This window comes from Triturus cristatus, chromosome 3_2 (assembly GCF_964204655.1).
Source record: "Triturus cristatus chromosome 3_2, aTriCri1.1, whole genome shotgun sequence".
NCBI classification, from domain to species: Eukaryota; Metazoa; Chordata; class Amphibia; order Caudata; family Salamandridae; genus Triturus; species Triturus cristatus.
In genome coordinates, this window is record NC_140584.1 from 78,465,904 (window position 1) to 78,486,497 (window position 20,594).

Below are 20,594 nucleotides of genomic sequence, written 5' to 3' on the forward strand. Positions count from 1 at the left end.
CTGCTGACACTCGATCCCCAGAGAACCTTGGCGGACACCACCTGACCTGTTGCCTGGTTTGGGCCCCTATCTGTGATCACCATTTACCCTGTGGTGCGGTAGAGGCTGTGCTAGCCCCTCCACTCTTATGAACATCGTGACACACCACCTGTCTGCCTGAGCGCACAGAACTGTACTCACACGACGTCTGCCCCACCCGGCACCATTTACTTGAGAGTCGCGGTGGTGATTGGGCTGGGTAGACACACCACTCCAGTGTCTGCCTGACGCTGGTACGCTCCTTCCTCATCGGCACTCCTGGTGCAGGCCCCTTGCAAACCGTGGGAATGGGAAAGGCCGATGCAAAGCAATCCAGGCTTCCATTCGAGGGCCGCAGGACAGGCAGGGTCAAAGAATCACCCCAGGCGGCTGGTGAGTGGACTACGCAGACGGAAACCCCAGAAGTACAGGACAGCTGTACATTTTCTCTGCTCCTCGAAGTTAAATCTATCTTAAAGACTATAGATTCCAAGATCGACAATCTCACCTCCAGTCTTGACCAGGTCAAACTACGGGTGGACACTCATGATACCCGCACCTCGCAACTCTGATGCAGACGACACCGGGGCGGAGAACTGACAGCGGCTCCTGAAAATGGACAAGGTGCTGGAAATTATCCAGCAAAAAATTACCTTGAATCTCGCTCCCGCAGGAACAACATACGCATTGTGGGACTCCCTGAATTCACCGCCATTGACAAAATGGAGACTTACCTGGAATCTTTGCTGCGTGAACTGTTCGGCGCGGCCCTTTCAGACTTCTTCATCGTTGAGTAGGTACGCAGATCACTTGGCCGCGGCCTTCCCTGGGGACCCCCGTATGGCCAATAATAGCTCGCTTATTGAACTACCACGACCTCAACTCAATACTCTAGAAGGCAAGAGAGATGGGGGAGGTCAGGCATCAAGGTAACACATTACCCTTCTACCCTGACTTTACATTAACTGTGCAAGGTACCCGTAGAGACTTCCTCCCAACAAAGTGTATACTCCAGCAACTTCACATCACATATTCGCTCATGTACCCTGCCAAGCTGCGCAGAGACTCTGGAAATAAGCCCTGTTACTTCACCGATCCTAAGGCTGCCTTAATGTTCACTAAACAACTGCAAAAATCGCTTCCCCGAAATCGTCAGACGCCCACTGAAGAAAGCCACGCAAGTGACAATGACTAAAGGTTGTTTATGATTGGTAGTGGCTGTGGTGTGGCCCTGTTGGCAATAGGCCTTCACTAATTCTAGTTTAATAGTAAAATTCTTCACTGTATTCCTGCTTTACCCTAACTGCTGTGATTTAACCATACTTAATTTTCCCCCTGTTGCGACCTGCCGTGCTCTGCCACCCTGCCAATGTCTTGTTGAGCCCACGTTGGTACCCGCCAAGTTGGGGTTCCCTGGGTGGGGAGGTCTGTTTCTCAACCATAATGGGGGATTAAAGTGGGGGGGGGGAATGTCACGGAAATGGATGTTGCTGCAGACTCGCAACTCAGGGCCATGTTTCCTCCTTGCATACTTTTCAATTTAAACCTGAATATGATGGCATTTAATTGCATTGATACATCGCTTTATGTTGCACCAAGTTTTGATATCAGGATAGACAACCACAGACACGTACTCATGCCCATAATGGAAACGACCCCATGACTGAGATAACATTTATGACGTGGAATATCAGAGGCATGAATGCATTCCTTAAAGCACGTCTCATACACGCATATCTCGCTAGGCACAAGACTGACGTCTGTTTTCTCTAAGAGGTTCACCTGACAGCTCACAACGTCGTCAGACTCCGATCGAGACATTGGGGGGCACTAACTCCTCCTTTAATTCAAATTATGTAAGGGGAGTCACTATTCTATTTCAGAAATGTTTGCCATGGCGCTCCACACACACCCTTATCAACACTGAGGGGAGATATGTGATCTTCACGGGCACCTTTTAAGACCAAACCGTGATTTCTGCAGCTGTCTACAGCCCGAACATGGACAACCCAGAATTCTACACTTAATTACATTTTTTCAATTCAATTCTTTATTGTTTGATTATTTAAAATCTTACAATATTGTACCAATCATTTCTGTTGTAATAAAATCCAATTCAAAAATATAATTACAACATGAATAAATAAGCCAATCATTCATATTATCAAATATGTTAAACTTCATACCAATTGCATAATACATATTACTTTTTATATATATCCTATTTTACATCTTGATTTGATTTTACTGATCTAACTCTGTTTTTAGTAGTAAAAGAAACTTTACAAAAGCAGAGTTCAGTATTATATCATCTGAGTGCAGACATCTTATCAGCGCCTGTCTACAAGTTCATATTCTACGAAAATTAAAATGCTGCTTAAGTATAGATTTTCTTTCAGTTTTAAGTTTCAGGCATATGTACAGCATATGCCCCGATATACATAAGTGACACAGCTTCAGATTCACAGTTTGAAGCCAAGGCATTACCTGACATAAGCCGGGGAAAGCACCAAAACAAACTTTTATAAAAATGTGCTTATGCTTCAGAGACCATGGAGTTTCATGGAGGGCCTTGAGTAGTACTTTACCTGAGAATACTTTTTATGGCAGCCTACGCAGCCACCCCACACACATACGTACTCCCTGCTGACGAGAGGCAACTACCTCGAAACACGTGTCCAGGGATGGCTAACGCGACACTCATTTTCACTTTAAACTTTGGTATAGGCGTACTCACCGACGCTACCTCATGGACCACAATGCTTTGGGGTAACATGCTGGTAGGACGAGCAGAGTGCGGCCAATCGGACTTTTGTTTATATTCAGGCTCCCTTGAGCCGATGGGGCTGACGAGCCCATGGCTACGCACCTGCACGCCTTGAGTGGTACTTTACCTGAGAATACTTTGTATGGCAGCCTACGCAGCAACCCCACACACATACCTACTCCCTGCTGACGAGAGGCAACTACCTCCAAACACGTGTCCAGGGATGGCTAACGCGACACTCATTTTCACTTTAAACTTTGGCATAGGCGTACTCGCCGACACTACTTCATGGACCACAATGCTTTGGGGTAACACGCTGGTAGGACGAGCAGAGTGCCGCCAATTGGACTTGAGTTTCAAGATATGATTGGGATTTCACCTTTGTATATCCATTCAATAATGCCCATGCATGCTTTCTTTTTGCAAAAGAGTCTTTATCCAGAAGCAGTGATAGATATTTTGTCACTTTATTTATAGTTTTCTTAAACAAATCTGTAGTTATTGACATATCCCAGATAGATTTGGCTGAGTAGTCATCTAATGCAGCATGTAAGTACTTCCAAAACTGCGACTTTTGGTTTGCATTTATTTCCTGCCATAACAGTTTGGACATTTGATTTACGTTATCCATTTTTATTCTTTTCTATACTGCAAGGTTCTAAATGCAGTTAGCAGGGTGTTTGCTCTCCGTTGCATATCAGACTTGTGTGGTTGAAAAGATCCTTTATCATCAAATAGTACTTCCAAATATTTATAAGTTCTTACTTGTTCTAATTGCGAATTATTGAGAAACCAGATATGATTATATTTTGACTTTCGATTTTTGTTAACCTCCATAATTTCTGTCTTGGTTTAGTTTATAACCATTCCATTATCTTGTGAATACCTTGCTATCCTATTTATCATACGTTGCAGCCCGAGCTTTGTTTGGCTTATTAGGATGAAGTTGTCTGCATATAGCAGATTTGATATGTGTGTACTAGCTAATTTTGGAGGCTAGGCATTCACTTCAATCAATGCTTCTGTTAGGTCTGATAAGAACAGGTTAAAATGCAAGGGTGCCAATGCACACCCTTGCTTTAAGCCAGTGGAAGTTGGAATTTCCTTTGATAAACAAGAACCATCTCCCATCCGAACTCTGACCCAGGTATTTGAATAGAGGAGTTGGATTGATGTTAACAGGGTCAATGGGATACCTTGATCCTGCAACTTTTGCCACAGTAGTTGTCTATGTACTCAATCGAATGCTGACTTAAAGTCCACGAACCACAAATACAGTGGTTATTTCTTTGCTATTCATTTGTCCATTAATACTGACAGTACAAATATATTTGTTGTGGTGCCTAATCCTTGCATAAATACTGTTTCATTCGGTGGTATTATCTGTTTCTCCTCTGCCCATACAGATAATTTTGATGATAGAAATCCTGCAAATAATTTGGCTTCTGTATCTTGTAAAGTAACACATCGATAATTGCCAGGATTTGCCCAATCCCCCTTTTTATATATTGGTGATATTAATGAGCCCCTCCATGTTGCAGGAATTATTGATGTATGGACAATTTATTTAAATACTTTTGTGAGATAATCCGCCCATATATACTGGTTTTCCTTATAGAGAGCAAACAAAATGACATTAGTACCAGGAGCACCATCTTTGTGCTCCTGAATTAGTTTGCATACTTGATTTGTTGTTATCTCAATTTCATGCTCCCGATCCTTTCCTAGCATATCAGTCACAATCACATTATCCTTTTAGTCTATTGGTTTCCCAGATGGTATTTAGGTGTATTGTTAAGAATCTAATCCAATCTTTTTCATCTAATCTAGATGATACAGCTGTTTCAGGAGGGCATGATAAACAGTTTATCGTTTTCCAAAAAACCCTTGTATTCGATTGTTTAGTTGCATATATTACTTTAGCCCAGAGATCATGTTTAACTCAATTTCTTTCATCCCAGATTACCTTCTGCAGATTATGATTAATACTCTTTCAGTTAGAGCGTAAACCCATATCGTTTGGGCATTTTTTTAATTGTCTCCGAAGGCTGTTACGTGTTCTTCTCATGATCCGTGTTGTATGGGTTAGAGTAATTTTGTTCCTTGATCTAATTTGCATTTTTGAGTACTTCTTATAATATGGACTAGTCACATAAGTTTTGACTAGTTTCTGTATAAAACGTGCCCATCGATCCATTACAGTTAAAGATTCCTCTTGAAAGCATTCTATAATCCATTTTTGAGCCAATTGATTAGTAGCTTTTTTGAGATTCTCTTTCCAGATTATTCTCCTATAATTAATTGTTTCCATCTGCCCTGGTACTGTTACATATGTTTTATGTTTTATGCAATATAGATTTATAGAAAAGATTTGCTGACTATGATTATATGAAAAGAGGTTATCTTGTTAAAAATATTCAAAGATACTATTGTATAATCAATTCTTGATTTGTGACTCTGTGAATGAAATTTACATGCTAGAGGTGAATCTTGAGGTAGCCTCCCATTTAAAATTCTTAGTCCCATTGATTTTACATTTTTAACTAAGCTTACACCTAACTTGATTTGAATTGTATTACTTACTGCAGATATTATTTGAGGAGGGATTGCCCATAAATAATCCTGTTGCTGGGTAATGTCATCTCTTAACATAGGGCACAAACAGATTTAGGTTGAAGTCTCCTGATATGATGTATTCAGTAAATGGATCCTCAATTATTTGTTGCAATCAGAAATTAATGAGTATAGTGCTCATATTTCTCCTTGTACTTACAGTGAGATGTATATATACATTTATTAATAACCAAGAAAGAAGTGACTCAAACAGATAGATTCACCAAAGAACAAAAATATATTTCCACTACAACGTTTCAGCTTCCGCCTTCCTCAGGTAGTACAAGATGGTTTGCTCTGTGGCTGCACAGATGACAGCTGAATTTTCAAAAAGCATCATGAGTGAAGATTCCATTTGGAATGTGGAATCAATGCAGTCCAGAGAGCTCTTGAGATATGCAGTAATCAGGTTGTGTTGTCAGTAATGTTCAGTCCATCTGGATGCAGTGATTTTAAACGGTACATCCAGAAGTTTTCCCTGGAGTCCAGTAGTTCTTCCTTTGAAACATGTTCCACGGGGAAAATCTTCAAATCTGATAGTGAATGATCCACAAGGTTAAAATGATTGGGTACAGGCTGGTCAATTTTCTTATTAATTATTGCAGATTTGTGGTTCCTGAATCGTGTACGGAGGTCATTCACTGTTTGGCCTACATATTGCTTTTTACAGCTTTGCCATTGGCACTGAATTACATAAATATGCATGTTGAGCGACATGTAAGATGCTGCCTTATTGCATAGGTCCTTCTCGTAACAGAACTAGTTACAGAGGATGTTTGTAAAAGATATTCACACGTGATGCACCTTTTAGAGTCACAGCAATGAACCCCTGCATTTGTTACAGCTTGCTTGAGTTCAGCTCTCACAATAAGAGATCGTAAATTTGGAGCTCTGCGGTAAGCCATGACTGGTGGTTTTGGAAAAACCTTTTGCAATTTTTCACAAGTGGACAGTAAGGGAAATGTTTTTTGCATTATATTTCTGTAGTTAGGAGCTGATGGATGATAGTCAACTACAAATGGAGTTCTGTCACTTTTGTTTCTGCCGTTGGTATTCCAAATAAGTGCTTCTCTGGGTAACTGCAAAGACTTGTCAATTTGTTGCTGTATGATATGCAGAGGATAGCCTCGCCTTTTAAATAATGTAGCAAGCTCCTGTAGATGGTCTTTACAGGTTTCCTCATTGCTGCAGATGCGTCTTATTCTGAGTGCTTGGCTGTAGATGGTGCTCAGTTTAGTGTGGTGTGGGTGACATGAAGTCCAGTTTAGATACAAATGAACATCTGTAGGCTTGTGGTACAGATCAGTTGTAATTTTGTGTTCATGAATGGTGAGTAGCACATCCAGAAAAGGGAGATGAGGATTCTGTTTAGTATTGTTGCTGGTAAATTTGATGGTAGGATTGATATTGTTGATATAAGCTGTAAATTGTTCCAATGTTCTACTTCCTGAATTCCATATTCTAAATATGTCATCAATGTATCGTAGCCATACCAGTGGTTTGATGCTAGAAGTAGCAAGTATACAGTTCTCTAGTTTGCCCATGAAGATATTTGCATAGGATGGAGCCATCCGAGTACCCATGGAAGTCCCTTGTATCTGCAGATAGTGTTTACCATTGAATGTAAAATTGTTGGATTTAAGGATAACTCTTGCAAAGTTGGTAAGCACATTTGTTGATGGCTTTTTCACAGTTCTTTTATTAAGAGCTTCAGATAATGCCATAAACCCATCCTCATGTGGTATATTGGTGTATAATGATGTAACATCAAATGTAGCCAGAAGAGTATCATCATCAAATGTGTAGGTTTGGTTTAATTTTTCAATAATCTGAAGGAAGTGACTGGTATCTTTAACAAATGATGGAAGTTCCTGTACAATGGGCTGGAGGTGCAGGTCGACAAATAAAGATAGTCTCTCAGTGGCTGTGTCATTGCCAGAGATGATGGGACGGCCAGGATTGTTCATTTTGTGAATTTTGGGAAGCATATAAAATCTCCCAGGTCTTGGTTTGGGATGAACAAGTATGTCTGCTGCTGTTTCATCAATGAGGTTTAAGCTCCTGTATCTTACAACCATGTTCTTAATTTCTTTGTTCAAGTCTTCTGTGGGATCAGTTTCTAAAGGTTTGTAAGTGTTGGTATCCATTAGTTGTCTCATTCCCTCCTCAATATAATCACTTACTTTCATGGCAACCACTGCACCACCTTTGTCTGCCGGTTTTATAATGACATCCATTCTCTGTTGAAGGAGGTGGAGAGCTTTTCTTTCTTCTCGGGTGATGTTATCAAAAATCCTTTTAGGTGTTGATTCCTTGATGAGTTTCTTGATGGATAAAATGTATGTATCAAGGACAGGATTTCTACCACATTGAGGAGTCCATGATTTGGGATGGCGGAACTTCTTAAATGGATCTGGATGGTAGCTTGGCAGATCAACATTAGAATTATTGTAAAAGTATTCTGCAAGTCTGCATCTTCTCTCGAAGGTTTTTAGGTCTCTCATCATGTTGGCAGTATTATGGTCCTTCGGTACAGGACAGAAATAGAGGCCTTTGCTCAAGAGGTTCAATTCGCCTGGTGATAGGAGCCCTCCAGTTAAGTCAATAACTGGGTCGGATGTCTGCAAGGGTTGTAGCTGACTGATGCTATGTAGCCTTTTTAGTCTTATAAATCTTCTATTCTTTTTATGCTGTTTACTCACAGGGCTTTCACTGACAAGAAAATCTCCAAAAACAGAATGATTTATGAAGTGGTGAGTTGGAAGAGGAGGTATATGAAATCTTAACATATCTCTTTTTAGTTTTGCAGATTTAATTTCAATAGCTTTCCTGGCAGTCATCTTTTTTACTACTGCAATCCTCTGTAGTATGTGTGCCACTTCAGAGTCACTTTTTGTGTTCTTTAAAAGTTCCAGTTCTTTTTGTAGCTTGGCTTTAAGCATCTGCATTTTTTGAATGGTTACTTTAATAGATACCAATAGTAGGGCCATTGATGAGTTATGCAGTAAAATATTCCATGTAGCGGACCATTCACAACTAGTTAGTTTAAAAGGTGGCTTAGACTTAACCTCCAACCCCATAGGATAGATGTTAAGTTTTTTATAGATTTGTAAATGTGCTATTGTAAATTGGCACTTACTGATTTTCTCCTGGATGAACAGCGCATATCTAGGATGTAGATTTGTTCTTGACATGGTGGTTGCTTCTGGCTTGAGTATTGGATCCAGGAAGGATACAGGTTTGTAATCCCCAAAACAGTATACTTGAAGATGAAGGATCACAAGAAAACAACAGCCAGCCAGGGCAAAAATCTGGATCCCAAAGGATACAATGAGTCACAAAGAAATAAAATATCCAAGAAAGAAGTGACTCAAACAGATCGATTCACCAAAGAACAAAAATATATTTCCACTACAACGTTTTAGCTTCCGCCTTCCTCAGGTAGTACATGATGGTTTGCTCTGTGGCTGCACAGATGACAGCTGAATTTTCAAAAAGCATCATGAGTGAAGATTCCATTTGGAATGTGGAATCAATGCAGTCCAGAGAGCTCTTGAGATATGCAGTAATCAGGTTGTGTTGTCAGTAATGTTCAGTCCATCTGGATGCAGTGATTTTAAACGGTACATCCAGAAGTTTTCCCTGGAGTCCAGTAGTTCTTCCTTTGAAACATGTTCCACGGGGAAAATCTTCAAATCTGATAGTGAATGATCCACAAGGTTAAAATGATTGGGTACAGGCTGGTCAATTTTCTTATTAATTATTGCAGATTTGTGGTTCCTGAATCGTGTACGGAGGTCATTCACTGTGTGGCCTACATATTGCTTTTTACAGCTTTGCCGTTGGCACTGAATCACATAAATAATGCATGTTGAGCGACATGTAAGATGCTGCCTTATTGCATAGGTCCTTCTCGTAACAGAACTAGTTACAGAGGATGTTTGTAAAAGATATTCACACGTGATGCACCTTTTAAAGTCACAGCAATGAACCCCTGCATTTGTTACAGCTTGCTTGAGTTCAGCTCTCACAATAAGAGATCATAAATTTGGAGCTCTGCGGTAGCAATGACTGGTGGTTTTGGAAAAACCTTTTGCAATTTTTCACAAGTGGACAGTAAGGGAAATGTTTTTTGCATTATATTTCTGTAGTTAGGAGCTGATGGATGATAGTCAACTACAAATGGAGTTCTGTCACTTTTGTTTCTGTTTTGTTTTGTCTTTGTTTTGTTTTTACATTTATTAATAATATTGATTTATTATTTTCCTTGTACCATAGTTTTACTGTTAATAAATTGTTGTTATTTTTAATAACTTGTTTGTGCTCCACTTTCAAATCTATGGCGATAAATATTAACAGGCCCCCACTAGGGCAGACATATTTGTTTTGCTTAATTTCCGGCTCAAAATATCCTTTGTAACCTTCAAGCATTACAGGGTTTATAGACCAAGTTTCCTGTAGGAAAATAATCTGATAATTGTTTGACATTGAGTTTAAGTGACCATTTTGTATTTTTTTACGTACCCCATTTACATTCCACGAGCAAAGATTTAAGGATTCACTATATTTGGGTGTTTTTCCTTTACTGATTTTCTTGAATTATTCTGTCATTGAGCGTTTTTCCCATGAAGGGCCGTAGTAATCAATTTTTCATTTAATCTGACCGGCTTTTCTATTTTAATTTGATTCATTGTCAATGCTACTGACTTTTTCCAATAGGATTTTTCAATATTGAATAAACCTGACGGCTGAATTTTTTTTCGTGTGAGTTTCAAGCTCTCCTTTGTAGTAAATGGGCTTGGATAAACTGTTGGGTGATGCCTACTAATTTGTATTCCCCAATTTAAAAAGGTTTCTTTTTTGTTGTTGGCTAAATCCATTACAATGGCAGAATTCAGGGTTATCAATGTCAATTCTTGACTGCTTTCCGGATTTTGAAGGAATTGACTTTTTCTAATGACGGGATAGCTTTAAAAAAGTGACGGATATTTCCTCAATTTAATATAACATGTCTGCTTCTGGAGCAATATTCAGGTTTAAAAATCAATTGAGTTTTGTCGTTAACAAATGGTTCCTCATTTCCATCCTCTACAGTGGTTAATGAGTTTTTGCTTAATAAATTTCAATGCACATTTGTTTGACCCATCAAGTTGTTTATTGTCAAATTGAACTGGTGTTCAATGGGTTGTGAAATGTGTTTTAAACTTTGATTTGAGTTTTGGTATACCTGTATAGTTCTTTGTACAGATGGTAAGGATTGTTTTGCCTCATCTTCATCCCCTGGTCCTTTTGGTTTTACTGGAATCTGGAAACTTTTTTCAGTCTTTTCCCACACTTCATCCTTATTATCCGCTGACGTTTTATCTCAGCATCCTTGGTTTACTAGCAACACAACTTCTTTTGCCATTGTATTTTTATTTGTCCCTGCTGTATCCGATTCGTACGGGCTTTCTCCTATTGATTTTATCTTACTAGAAGTACTCTTTCGATAAGATGGCTCAATACCATCCTCCTTTTGGTATTCTTCACTTTTTCCTTTGTTGAATAAAGCAAAATATTTCTTACTTTTTTCATTAGTTATAGTGAGTTGTTTTTCATGTATTTCTTTATCCTGATTTCCCATTGTTTCATTAACCTGTTTTGTGCTATCAACCCCCATCATCTTTGGTTCTGTTTCTTGATATTGTATATTAAGTCTTGAATTATGTTTAGCCTTATTTCTTGCCTTTCGTAATTGTTTCTTATGTTTTTTTGTCAGGCTATAGAGTGGAGAGATAGCTTCATTACCCTTAGTAGCCTCTTGGTCTTCAATAGATTCTTCTGTAGGCAGACCAATAGATTTTTGAGCACCTTTTAGCATATGTCCTTCCTGTTGTTGGTCCTGACCTATTGCCATTATTAAGTTATCCATATTTGCCATATTGCTCAACAGAGTCAATTTGTCAGAGTCACTTTGTATTTTTTTTATTTTTATTTGGTCCAACCTCCATTATTTTCCTATTTTCCTCTTGTTCATTATGTTTTCTGATTTGAAGACTCAGTTTTACGTCCCCAAATATTGTATTCATTGCATATGGCATTGTACCAATTTAATAATTATTGGGGTACTTGTGCATTCAACATATGAAGTAGTGGCTTGCGTTTGTGCTCTGATAATCAGACTATTTAGTTTAGCCAATTTCTGGTCTATTCCAGCCACTGCATTTGCCATGACATTAAGTAAGTCAATTTGGATCTCCATTTGATTCGACTGATGTGTCAGAGCTTCTAGTATCAAAGATGAAGTTTGATAGAATATGTCCCATATTGACCCTAAGTCCTGTTTGCCTGAGGGTGGCAAGCTCCGAGATTGCTGGTATTCACATTGTGATGAATTGACAGAATCCATTAGGGGATTTAATTGCTCTTTCTCTATATTTTTGGGATTGCAAGGGAATTTTTTTCCACTACTGATAAAATTGATGCTCGATGTACTACAGAGCTGTATGTTATTTTATTTTATTCCCAGTTCTCCTTTTATTTCATGTTTAGTTTCTAGTTCACTTGAGCAATCCTTAACGGGTATACTGATAACCAAATCCGGTCTTATTTGTAGACTTGACCCCAGGGAGGGCTTACTGCTAGTATTCACTCCTAGTAGAGTTTCCTGTGTATCTACTAATAATGAATCTTGCATTACCTTGATGACCTCAGGCAATTAAGGCGTAGGCTCTGTCTCCATCTCAATTTTCTTCCTAGTTTCCACTTTAACCTCTAAGGGTAGAGGAGCCCCGTTATCAACATTTTCGGTGGTATTTCTGGTGTATCAGTATCATCTTGTTCCCCTTGCAATGATGGTGCTATATTTAGCATCTCTTGGTCTGTAATGTGCCCCTCCAACATGCCCTCATCTTCCTCAGTTTCCTTTCTCCCAATATAATCCCAGTTGGTCAAGGTTTGTGGTCCTAGATCCTGGCAGGCGAATTGCATCTTGTGGACTGGTTTAATTGGAGATGGAAGGCTGGTTGCTTCTATAGCCGATTGTTTTGACAGCATAACTCCAAGCGGATCTTTCATAAATTCAAAATTCAAATTTATTCGGTATTTTCATAGATTTTTCAAACATGCGTGCAATTGGCGAGATTAACGGTTGGTTCTCTCCGGGGATATTTGCTTTCACCTTTTTTGACGCTTTTCACTCCCGTAGTTTCCATGTTCTCCTATCTGAATCCCGTGGACCCCTCAGCACATGATTGCATGGCGCCTTCTCCCCACATGCTCCGGAATGCCACATTCAGAGAGGAGGTCCGTGGAGCCATTGTTGAATTCTTTGATCTAAACACTGGCTCTGTGGACTCACCCTCTACTCTCTGGGAGACCTTTAAAGTGGTGGTCAGGGGAGAATGTATCGCGAGACAATCAGGGGTGCTCATATCTATCAGGGGCACCCTTGAGAAGCTGGAAACAGAACTCAAGCAACTTGACCAAAGCTGTATTAGCAGTCCTTCCCCTGCCACACTAGCGGACATATACGCTTAAAGATGACCGAATATCAAGATGAAGCTGAGCGTGAGGTCACACACCTCGGCCGCGAAGCACAGTCAAGCCGCTATGGCGAGGGAGACTGGCCTGGCAGGACCTTAGCAAACCTATTGAGGAAGCCACATGCCTCCTCCTACATAACAGAACTACACAACGACTCTGCGGGCAGAACCACTTCCTTCTGAGATATAATCGATAGAATATCCACATTTTATGCTCACCAAACACCCCCTAGACTGAGACACCGTTGGATGTCTTCGAACATTATTTTGACACTATCAAGCTGCTGTGGCTCAGCAATGCGCATCGCAAATATTGAGACAAACCTTTCACCTCTGAGGAGATCGTGCAGGTGATCTCGAGCCTCCCCAGGGATAAGGCACCTGGATCAGACGGGTTGACGGCCAATTCTATAAAGAGTATGCGCCTATCCTCATCCCTCATCTCATCCAGATGTACATTGCGTCCATCACAATCGACCAATTCCATACCACCCTTCGTGAGGCAGTGATCACTCTTCTCCTCAAACCTGATAAACCACCGGAGTGCTGCGACTGCTATCCCCCACTATCATTAATTAACACTGACAATAAGATCTACGCGAAACTGCTAGCCAACCGCCTCCTTCCCCTCATGTGTCTTATTACCCGCCCAGACCAATCCGGTTTTATCCCAGGTCATGCCATATTGCGCCATTTTCTTCATCATGCACCAGATCAATCCCGACTTACCTGTGGTGGCGGCCCTGCTGGACGCCACCAAGGCATTTGACTCTCTAGAATGGCCTTTCCTCTTCGCCCTGCTGGCCGCTTGGGATTCAGCCCAACCTTTATAAGCAAAATCAAGCTGCTATACACGCTGCCCTCAGCACGCATCCGCATTAATGGACAAATCACTCAGCCAATACGCATCACTAGGCAGGGCTGTTCTCTATCACCCATGCTTTTTGCCATAGCGATGGAACCGATCTGTGCGTGGCTGCAACAACATCACACGCAGCGTGGCATCGGTTTCTCATCCCGCGGCTTAGTAACTTCCATGTATGCAGATGATGTAGCACTTTACATTCGTGAACCCCCAAACAAACTGGCACCCATGACCAGAGAGATTATTAGGTTTGGAGGCTACTCTGGCATACAAATTAATTGGGCGAAATCTATCCTATTTCCCTTAACGGACGCAACTGAACCCTTCCCTATGGAATACCCGATAAAGTGGGCTGCTGGTCCGACCAAATATCTCAGCATCTGGTTAACTAGGGAGACGGAAGAGCTGTGGAGGGCAAACTATAGCAAGACTATGGACTGGTTAGAATCCAAAATCCTCACTTGGAAAAATCTCCCACTGTCCCTAGCGGGACGAATCACAATCGCCATAATGGTGATCCTGCCCAAATTCCTCTACTTGTTTTTAAATATCCCGCTGCCGCTCACCTCTCACTTCTTCAAGAGACTGCGCTCCAATATGATTATGCTTTAATGGGCAGGTCGCCAACTGTGAATCGCCTACAAAACACTTAACACTACCTTTTTCGTGTGGTGGGATGGGCGCCCCAAACTTTAAACTCTATACATATTCCGCTCAGGCCAGCTTTTTCAGCCGCATGTTGCATTCGAAGCAGATCTCACTTCACCATGGCCACTTCAAATGGCACTGTTCTTACCACATACGGCCCGAGGGGCGAAATAGACACCGTAGAATGCGTACACTGGGCCTGGCAGGGGATGTGCAGACACATAGGATCTAAGACCTTACATGCCCCAGCGATGCAACACATTCCCCAGCACTCCACCACCAAATGCTGCACCTGAATATATTCATACAGCGGCCTCCCCGCATAAACTTGTAACTAGGCTCTATGCGCTGACTCTTGCAGCCTCCCCGGTTGTCACCGAACAAGCACGCCTCGCATGGACAATGGACTTAGCCGACAAGCCCACACCAGAACAGTAGCAGTATTGCTGCTATCAATCCCAAAAACTTTCCCCCAACTATCAAGTACGTTTGATACATTTCAAATATCTACACAGACTGTATCGCACACCCACAGCACTTTACAGAATGGGCCTAGCAGAGGATGCAAACTGCGTAAGATGCTCTGCCCCCCATGCAACATTTGTGCACATTGCCTAGACATGGCCGAGGATAGCGACATTTTGGCAACATATATGCCGCATTATAGGCAACATCACCTCTGACACCCTTGCACCCGACCCCCTCATATGCCTCCTGGGATATGTCCAGGACATTTCTGACGCCAATCGAAGACTGGTTGCGATGCTGCTGGTACTGGCTAAGCGCAGGGTGGCAATTGACTGGGGCCGTAAGCCAGTACCATCTTCAAAAACTTGGCTACCAGACGCGGCGCACTGTCAGTCGCACTTGTGTGAGTTCTGGAATTTAATGCCCCTAGTGAGCAGACGACATGACATTTGGGCCCCCCTGGTGTCTTATCTCCAACAGACAGATGGGACTGACCAATCCCCCGACCATCTCTCAGACCTTATGACCGCGAACAAGTAAGCTGACATGGGGAGTGACAGATTTAAACCCAGCGGGATTGAGACGTAGAGAACAATGGATATGCTAATCTTAATGTTGTTTTTGTGCCCAGTTTGTGAATATATTGTGGCATATTTAACATCCGGTTATTACTTCAATGCCTCTTGAACGTGCCTTGACTAAAAAACATGTAAACAAATGCATAACCTGTAACATGCTTTTACCCAAATAAAGTTTTTTTTTTAAAAACCCTGATCAAGACTAACAGTCTGTAATCTAGGCACTTGTTCTCTCCTGAGTGGATTACAGAAACTCTCATCGAGCCAGACTCACAAAGTTCATGCAAAGACTAATTGGCCGCCCGCTTTGTTTTTGGGTGCAAGAAATTGGACTACATATCTCATATTCTTTGAACTCTTTGGCGGCTACCCATGGAGGCAAGCGCTCAATATAAGACTGTCTGTATCACTCATGCCCTGCATAACTCAACACCTGCCTACGTGGCTGATAAACTAAGGAACACTGAATCTCTCCCTCTTGAGCCTCCCACACTCGAGCATGAGCTGCATTTAAAGCACTCCTCCGTCAGTGCAACAAGGATCAAAACGTCTCTGCCTCCTCTCTACACACCACTCCCTGTCTTGCTGTTTTTAAAAGGAATTCATATCCCTCCTATACAAGACATTTTAATCAATGTCTGTTCTAAGTTACATCTCTTATTCTTCATTGGGTTGCATTAACTAACTATATTAAAATTGGTATTTTCGTTTTTAATGTCTGGTTGTCTTTTGTTATGAACTGTCCTTCTCCTGTAAAAATAAAACCCTCCTATGCCCTTGGGCCACCTGCACTCTCCCTTCAAATGTCATGAGTGGAACAACTCTCTCAGGCTTTTTATAATGCTTGTAAATATAACATGCTGGGTTTGATGCTGTGATTGCATGTCCAGTGTGAAAATCAAATTTCCCAAAAATCCAATGCGTACATTTTAAAAGAAGCCCTTTGACCTGGTCAAGGAGTTCAGTTCTCTGTCACACTGTGTTACCTCTGCATGCAATGGAGAGTCCCCATCAACCAACAAAATCAGAAATAGTGGAGAAGACTGGGTGTGGCTTGGAGGGTTTCACGCTGTGCTCTAATTCAGAAAGTGTGTTGCAGGTTGAAAGAAAAAGCAGCTCAAAAAAGGAATATTATTGACTGTGTTTTTTAGAAGGAAGTCTAGGCTAAATTCAGTGATCCTACTTCTTATGTGGCAAGGTGAGGCGCCTTAGTTAACAAATGCACTCTAAGGTGTGTTTGATATTTATACAACAGGAAATGGAACACGTTCCCCATAGTAACCGTCTTGGAGCACAATCAACCTTTTCCGATATTAGGCAAATCAAAAATATATATTTTGTGGCTGCTTGAAACTAATTAATCAGCGATGCACTGCAGAAATTAAGCAATCATGGCGTAGATGTTTCCAATTAAAGTCCATAAAAGAGTTTGGCTTCGTAGAAGCTCCCATATCATCATAGCCCATTGTAACATTCAGCAAGGCCCGGCATTGGCACTTCAGGGCCACAGCAAACAACATTTCATTGATGAAATCTTTCTAGAACTACCTGAACCTCCATGACCTTGTCTGGGAGGCAGGCCGAATAGAAAACATTTTTGTCTTGTTCTGTTTCAGGCCTTTGGTGATGAGTTGTGGCTGTGATAGTACACTAAGCAAATTTTACTGCATACTACCAAAGCAGGTTTGTGGAGGTGGTAATTTGTGGCAAGAATGTTTATGAATTTTTATTAAATACATTTTACTTTGGTGGTCCACGGAGTGGCCAGGTACAAAGAATTATCCTCCATTTTGAAACGTATGCCTAACAAACGCGCGGAGTGAGCAAGCCTGGATTTATAGTAGAGGAAAGGTTTGTGTTTAGGTTGGTGGAGAGGTTGAGTTCTATCTTAACATAGTTGTAGTATTATGTACCCTCAAGGCCATACGTACCAATCCTGGCGAAATTGTTCAGTGGAATCTGCAGCCAATGCAAAGATCTGCCTCTTCCCAATAAGGTTTACATTCAAGTCCTTAAAATGTTAACTAAATCTTGTGTTTTTCTAAGGCGAACAAAATGTGTGCCATTGAGCTGAATAGTATTTGACACCTCTTAAGATTCTCAAAACAATTTTGTTTTGTGTGCAACAGAAGTGGATATTAGTGAAAATGTAGTCAGAGACATTACTGAAAGGAAGGTATTCAGGCTGGACAGTGGTGGCTGGGATAACAGATCCCCCATTACCCTCGGTCTTTGAGCATACTGCTGTTCCACTTGACACAGGGAAAGCAAATACATAAAGAAGGAAGCCAGAGCCAAACCAGGGACCTTGCTCATCACTAACAAGCAAAGCACAAACGGAGTCGTTGAGGCCAATCGAGTGAATTGCCACAAATAATAATTTATTTATTGTACCACAAAAAGTAAATTTTGCTTTAATCGTTCATGATAAAGCAACCCCAACATTATCATTACATGTTTCTAAAACAGGTTTCTCCAACCAGTTGATCAGGAGCTACCAGTAGCTCCCAGATACCTTCAGAGTAGCTCCCACCCTTGAGTTCATTTTTAATTGAGAACAGGGTCACATTTTCCTTTTCAAGTTAAGGGAAGGCTGTGTTTATTTTATATTGTTATCACCAGGCTGCAGAAGCAGGGCATGATAATAAGCAGTGCTCAGTCAGATTTATGACCAGGGCTTGGGCTGGGGAACAGAGGTGAAGAACTGAATCATTGAGGTTTTTAAATCTTAAATAAAAGTCTTTGGCAACTCAATATTGGAGTGTGAGAAGCAAATTATGTTTCTGATTGCTTTTAAATGGGAGAAAATGAAAGGTTACTTTAATGATTAAGGTGACTCTTCATTTTAATGTTGTCCTATTTCAAAGTTTCCCATTTACAAACAGCATGCCTCTTGTTAATGGCCAGTAGGCACTGTCCCATACGTGGAACTAAAAAATACTGACATTTTTTAAAGGGGAGAAATTTGAAGTGCAAAAAAATGTTTCATATTTTGAACATTTTTGCACAACATTTCTCTGTACTGTAAATTTCTCCCATTTAAAAAAAAGAATTCTATGTATGCTGCCACATATGCGGAAAAGTATTTCCTGTTCCACAAGTACATACAACACAGGCTCTCAGTCACTCACACACATATATCCCATTCATATGCACACATGTGCATACATCCTTGAAGACCACTTCCTCACTGATGCACATGATAGCCCTGTCATAGTGTCTGTAGTCAAAGTATTTTTTTCCAAACCATAGAATCTGGCTCTATGGATATTAGCGTTAAAGTCAATTTAGCTGGGCTTGAGGGTGTCAGGTAACAATGCGTGAGTTGTTTAGGCTTCAGTGGCTCATGATGATTTTCACTGATCAGAAGTAACTCTCACTACAGAAAGGTTTGGAGACTCCTGTTCTAAAAGTTACAGAAACTATGGATTTTAATATTTGAAACATAACTCAACACTCTCATGTACTGTGTTATAGTGAAACAGTGCAAAAAAGGGTTTCTTTTGTTATATTTAACCAATGTTTTAGTATTCTAACATGGAATTACCGGTGTACTTTGCAAAACTGCACTCTACTAAACAATACGTAAGACAAACATTGGACTGAATTTCTCCGAAAGCTGGCAATTGAGGACAATCTTGGACGGTCATGTACATTTATGTGCCAAGGATCACACACTTTGGTGTAGTGTGAAAGCCTTGATTACCAACCAGCAGCCAATTCTAGAGTCTCAAACCATTCCAGCAGATTACTATATTATACTCTTGTAGAAATTATCGGTAGTTATTAAATAAATACAAGACTGGAGAGCGACCACTTTCCACAACTCCTTGATCACCATCCATCCTACAAGAGCCCCATGAAGCAATGATTTTAGGGCTCTCCCAAGTGCTTACAATTTGAAAAGGCTCACTTGGAACAGCATGGAGGTATCTACAATAATGGAGTTTATTATGAGGCACACTGTAGGCAGACCTGACAACCAATTACGGGTTCGGTGGCAAATATAGGAATCCACAATCACCAACTTATTGACAATTTCTCAGTTCATTGCTTTCACCATCAGACTAATCACAGAAAAGATGCACCCTGGTTCACCAAATTGCTCTTAGGAAAAAAAAGGAAACTAAATAAGGAGATTAGAAAACTCTGGAAACAAGACTCAATGCACAGTTCAGACACGGAACAACAAATCAAAATATTAAGGGGCCTCTCTAAAAAGGAAATCTGGTCAGTAAAAAAGCCAAATCAATCAAACACCTGGATCAAGTTGCTGCATACGATCAAAACTAAGAACAACAAACAATTCTGGGCAGAAATTAACATCATAGCAAATGGTTCTGCCACCACAACGCAAACATCTCGGAAGCAGACTGGTCAACATACCTGGAATCCTCTAATGCACAAGCACCATCCGCCAAATACTTCCAAGGTTGAAAAACCCAGATAAATACGTGTACTCATAAACAGCTTAAGGGACAATGGCTGAATGAATCACAAGCCCGGGACACCTTAAAAAGACTGAGAGCAGACTAGGCTCCTGGCCCAAACGGTCTTCCAAACACTCTATTCAAACTCGACCAACCATTTTGTGTCAAGTACTTTACCCCTTTGTTCAACCACGCCTTCATAACTAACAGCATACCTGCTTCAAGGAGTTGTAGGATCCTCCACCCAGTCTTCAAAGCAGGTAGTAGATCAGATCCTGCAAACTACCGACTGATCGCACTCATTGACGTCAAAGCCAAATTGTATGCCTCTAATCTCCTTTTAGATCTTGAGACATGAGCCACGGAAAAGAACATCATTCTAATTATTCAAACTGGCTTCAGACCATGTACCAGCACAATGAGCAACGTTTTGGCTGTCACCCTTCTCATCGAAAAAGCTTTCCACAAAGCCACTAAATTGTATACCTGCTTCGCCGATTAGAAGGCGGCTTTCAACTTGGTCCCAAGAGAGTGTCTATGGTCATAGATGGTTAAATGACATTCCCCCTAAGCTACTCGAGGCCATAGTCAATCTTTATTCGTAGACATGGGCCTGTGCCAAACTAGGCAAAGGCGATAGGACCATGGGGATGATCCCTACGTAAACCTGTCTAAAACAAGGGT